The sequence below is a fragment of the Solanum tuberosum genome, unplaced genomic scaffold (genome assembly GCF_000226075.1).
Source record: "Solanum tuberosum cultivar DM 1-3 516 R44 unplaced genomic scaffold, SolTub_3.0 scf00045, whole genome shotgun sequence".
Taxonomy (NCBI): Eukaryota; Viridiplantae; Streptophyta; class Magnoliopsida; order Solanales; family Solanaceae; genus Solanum; species Solanum tuberosum.
In genome coordinates, this window is record NW_006238972.1 from 599,821 (window position 1) to 605,416 (window position 5,596).

Sequence of the window (5,596 nt, forward strand, 5' to 3'; positions counted from 1 at the left end):
ATAACTGTCGGAGTGACCTACGGTCCGTAGAACTTTCTATGGCCCGTACTGGTTGATCGTAGAACCAACTCTAGAAATCCAAAATTCAATCAACTACCAATGAGACCTTTCTACTACTCGTCGTTTTGTCTACGATTCATAGACCCCTTCCGTAGAACCCAAGTTTAAGTCCAAAATTCCAGTAAGTCTGGATCCCTTCTATGGGTGTTTCCTTCGACCCGTGAAACAACCTACGACCTGTCTATTTCTTCCGTAGTTCTGAGGTCTCAAATCAAATCTCTGAATCAACTCTAGGGCACTTCCTACGGCCCGTAGAATGCCCTACTTTTCATCCTGTTTATTCGTAGGTCGATTTACTGGGACTTGACACAACCAAGGACTATGACTCACCATCTACAGCCCGTGAAACCTCATACAGTCCATAGATGAGACTCATAGTTCATAGCTTCAGTTTCAAAAACTGAACTTTTCCTTTTCTTTTTGACTTTCCAATTTATGAGGTGTTACATAATGACCATTTATGATGCTAGTCGAGAGTGTGTATGGTTGAGATCAATGGCTCAACACATTTTGCAATTATGTTGTCTTTCTATGGAAACACAGATTCCAACAATATTGTATGAAGATAATGCTTCTTGCATAACTCAATTGAAAGGAGGATATATCAAAGGAGACTGAACAAAACATATTTCACCTAAGTTCATTTTTTTCGCACATGATCTTTAATAAAATAGTGAAATTGATGTTTAACAAATTCGTTCAAGTGATAATCTTGCAGATTTATTTACTATGACACTATTAATGTCAACATTTGAGAAACTAATATATAATATCAAATAAGTTTCAGTGGGGCGGGGGGGGGGAAAATTACGCATTTATACTCTTTTTTCTTTGACCATGATTTTGTTCAATTGGATTTTCCTAGGAAGGTTTTTAATGAGGCAACACTCAAGGCTTATAACAAGATATGTGTACTCTTTTTCCTTCACTAGACTTTCCCAATGGATTTTTCCTAGTAAGGTTTTAGCGAGATACATTATCTATGGACATTCGCGAGGAAGTTGTAGACATTGAAATTTTGTGGGACTCTACAAGACGTATTCAATTCGAATTGGGACTCTAGAAGGTGTGTTCAGATTCAATTAGAATTCTTAGAGGCTACTCAACCCTAAACCCTAATTTATGCCTATATAAAGGGTACTAAATTCTCTTAAAAGGCATCTCAAAAATTCCGTAAAGAGATCAAGATCTCGAATATTCCGTAAATTGATGGAATATTCATATAGAGGTCAAATCTAAATCATCCTAGTTCGAGAAACATGCCACTAACGGCCCTCGAATCATAGATAAATCTTAGGAGAGTAGAATCAAGGGAGGAACATAATGGTACTCGCTATCTTGATGAATAAAATTATGTTTCATCAGTATTTTATTTGTGTGTTTATTTATTTTCCATATGTTTAAAATTTGTTGAAAACAAATTTTGGCATGCCCAGTGAGACCTAAACTGCCCTTCATCTCTTCTCTCATACATCAAATCTGAAAATCTGAAGCTGCAAAGGTGGAAAAATGAGTACTTCAAGCCTCGTTTTTTAGTTTCATCGAGTCTACACTCTGACAAGCCTTGAAGCAGGTGACATTTGTAGACATTGAAATTTTGTGGGACTCTACAAGACGTTTCAATTCAAATTGGGATTCTAGAAGTGTGTTCAATTTCAAATAGAATTCTTGGAGACTACTCAACCCTAAACTCTAATTTATGCCTATATAAAGGGTACTAAATTCCCTTAAAAGGCATCTCAAATATCCCATAAACTCTTGAGTATTTTTAAAGATCAAGATCTCGAATATTTTATAAAAGTCATGGAATATTAGAAGTCAAATCTAAATCATCCTAGTTCGAGAAATATGCCACTAACGACCCTTAAATCATGGATAAATCTTAGGAGAGTAGAATCAAGGGATCAACAGAATTGTACCTGCAATCTTTATAAATAAAAAATTTGTTTCTTCATATTTTATTTGTGATTGTAATTTATTTTCTGTCACTTTAAAATTTGTTGCAAACAAATTACTTGGCATGCCCAGTGGGACCGAAATCTGCCCTTCATCTCTTCTCTCATAAATTAAATCTGAAAATCTGAAGCTGCAAAGGTGGAAGAATGAGTGCTTCAAGCCTCGTCTTTGAGTTTCATCAAGTCTACACTCCGACAAGCCGTGAAGCAGGGGGAATTTATAGACATTGAAATTTTGTGGGACTCTACAAGACGTATTCAGTTCGAATTGAGACTCTAGAGGTGTGTTCAGATTCAATTAGAATTCTTAGAGGCTACTCAACCCTAAATCCTAGTTTATGCCTATATAAAGGGTACTAAATTCTCTTAAAAAGCATCTCAAAAATTTCATAAAGAGATCAAGATCTCGAATATTCCGCAAATTGATGGAATATTCATATACAGGTCAAATCTAAATCATCCTAGTTCGAGAAACATGCCACTAACGACCCTCAAATCATGGATAAATCTTAGGAGAGTAGAATCAAGGGAGGAACATAATGGTACTCGCTATCTTGATGAATAAAATTATGTTTCATCAGATTTTATTTGTGTGTTTATTTATTTTCCATATGTTTAAAATTTGTTGCAAACAAGAGTATTATAAATGTATTAATGTGATTGTCTCGTCCGTAATTCTTTTTAAAGTTCATGTACTAAATGAAAGATCGTCATTTAATTCTTATAACTTGAGAAGCTTTTCTGCTATAAATAGGCAATAATTATTCTATAGAAATACAATCCAAAAGTATAGAAAAAAGAAATAAGAAAACATTCTCCCCATCTTTTATCTATATATATTGCTTTATATTATTCTATATTGTTAATAATTAATATTTTATAACAAATGGTTATTTCTCATAGTTGGAGGAAGAATTTAATTTTTAAAATAAACTTCGATTATGTAAATAATTTTCACCCTTTGATTTTTCAAAAATATTAGATATCCATGGACAATAACCTAAAAATATTTGATATCCATGAGACCGTAACCAAAAGTTAGGTACAATTTGGTAGCGCGTACTTTGCTCATAATTTTTTGGTATGCATCTCTGTGAAGTTCACTTTTTTGTTCACTGCCGTTACACCTTCCCCTTCCTCTGGCACGACTGATCTTCGAGCGATCGTCCTTCCGATCTGGCTGTAATCCTTGTGTCGCCGGAGCAATAACTGACCTCAAATGTCGACGGCGCTGTTCACTAACAAACTTCGTTTGCTTTCCATTATCGTTCTATTGATCAATTACGTCGTCGTTTCCTGTTTACGGATTTCAGATGTTTCAAATGAAACCTTCGTTTTTATCTCCTCATCGAATGACATTGGCGAAGGGAATCACAGAAACAACCACACTACAATGTTTCTCCCTCTTTTTCCTCCTAAAGAAATCTCCCCACCACGCGATGAGCTCTCCCGTCGACACCTCCAGAAAAGCCCTTCAAGTGCTCGGATGCCTATCCACGACGATCTCCTCCTTAACGGGTCAGAACTTGTATCCAATTGCTTAAAATGAATGTGTATCTCTACTCTTTCCATTCTGGCTAACTTGAGAGGATGCAGATATTATACGACTCGCCTTTGGATTGGAACTCCTCCTCAAAGATTTGCCCTTATAGTAGATACTGGGAGTACAGTTACCTATGTTCCCTTGCTTTACTTGTGAACAGTGTGGCAACCATCAGGTTAGCTCATTACTGAATTTTCTCATTTCCACATAAGTTAATTAAGAAAACAAAAACAAAGAAGAAGCATATTGTAAGATCATGGGCACCATTTACTTTAATGTAAAATCGATGCTTGTAATAATGTCAAATGAATGTGAAAGAATTTTATGTACGTGTTTTATGACTTATAATTAGTTTCACGCATTATCTAAAGAGATAAACTATACTCTGTTAATTTAAATTTATGTTTTAATTAGCATTACAATTCAATTTTTACCATCACGATTCAAAATAAAGACTGAAAATTGAATGTTAATGACAATTTAATACCGTATAAACTGAAACCTGTACAAGTTTTAGTGCAAGAAAAAATACAAAAATATCAAAAAACCTAACAACATATGGCTAATTCTTTATATGCAAATTACTTACCATAAAAGAAACTTTATTTATACTTAAAACTTAGAGACAAATATTGATTGAGATAAATATATTTATGCTCGTATAACTTTAAATTTATAGTTGCATGCATTATTTAAACAACAACTTACCCAGTGTATTCTCACAAAGTGGGATCAGGGGAAGGTTAGAGTGTATGATACTTTACCTCTACCTAAGAGGTAGAGAGATGCTGTTTTCGATAGACTTTCGGCTCAAGAAAAATAATCCATAAAAAGAGATAATGGAAGTACAAGAAACAACACATATGGGCCCGTCTGGCCATGCGATATGGAATCATGAGAAAAAGTGATAGTTTAGGTATGAAACTCACACTCTCAATATTTTAGGTATGAAACTAAAAAAAAGGGGATAATTTAGGTGTGTTTTTGACACTTATCTCTTAGTTTAATAAAAAAAAGTTGAACATAAATTGTAGTGTACTAGTCTTTATAATTGTTTATTCAATCTTATCAAATAAACAAAAATTAATCGCATAATTTCAACCTAACTTTCATATCAATTTATTAGAGTAAATGAACAGAAGACCTTTCACTCCATGTTCAAATAGATATAACTATAGTTGTAAATACAAAACGGTAGAAGTAAATAATTAAATGTTGGAGTAAAATGAACAGAACAAATTTATTACTCAATAATCGGTTGGTGTGAGTTAAAGTGACTATATGTTGGTGAGAATAATAAATTTTATGTCGGTGAGAATAATAAATTTTAAAAAGTAATGATGTGATTATAAATTTTATTTACATATGATATAAATGGGTAGTAGATATAAATGTGGAGTTGTTTTAACAAAATATAAACTCGTGGATCAATTTTTGTATTAAAATATCTCAAATCATGATATGAAATTCCCATATAATTCCATATCATGGATTTTGGAGAATATGGAATCACATCTCATGATATGGAATCATAATATGGGATCAGCGTCACTCCATGTTCAAATAGATATAACTATAGTTGTAAATACAAAACGGTAGAAGTAATAAATTAAATGTTGGAGTAAATGAACAGAACAAATTTATTACTCAATAATCGGTTGGTGTGAGTTAAAGTGACTATATGTTGGTGAGAATAATAAATTTTATGTCGGTGAGAATAATAAATTTTAAAAAGTAATGATGTGATTATAAATTTTATTTACATATGATATAAATGGGTAGTAGATATAAATGTGGAGTTGTTTTAACAAAATATAAACTCGTGGATCAATTTTTGTATTAAAATATCTCAAATCATGATATGAAATTCCCATATAATTCCATATCATGGATTTTGGAGAATATGGAATCACATCTCATGATATGGAATCATAATATGGGATCAGCGTGAAATCGCATGTCCAAACACTGATTCCATCTCACGATACCATATCGTGATATGGTATCGCATGGCCTGATACGCTCAAATTACACCTCT

At 33.1% G+C, this 5,596-nt stretch overlaps 1 pseudogene; it reads left to right on the forward strand.

Moving 5' to 3' along the window:
* Nucleotides 1-3,165: 3,165 nt before the first annotated feature.
* The window catches only part of LOC102605268 (aspartic proteinase-like protein 2), a 35,840-nt pseudogene continuing 33,409 nt past the window's right edge, over nucleotides 3,166-5,596 (forward strand).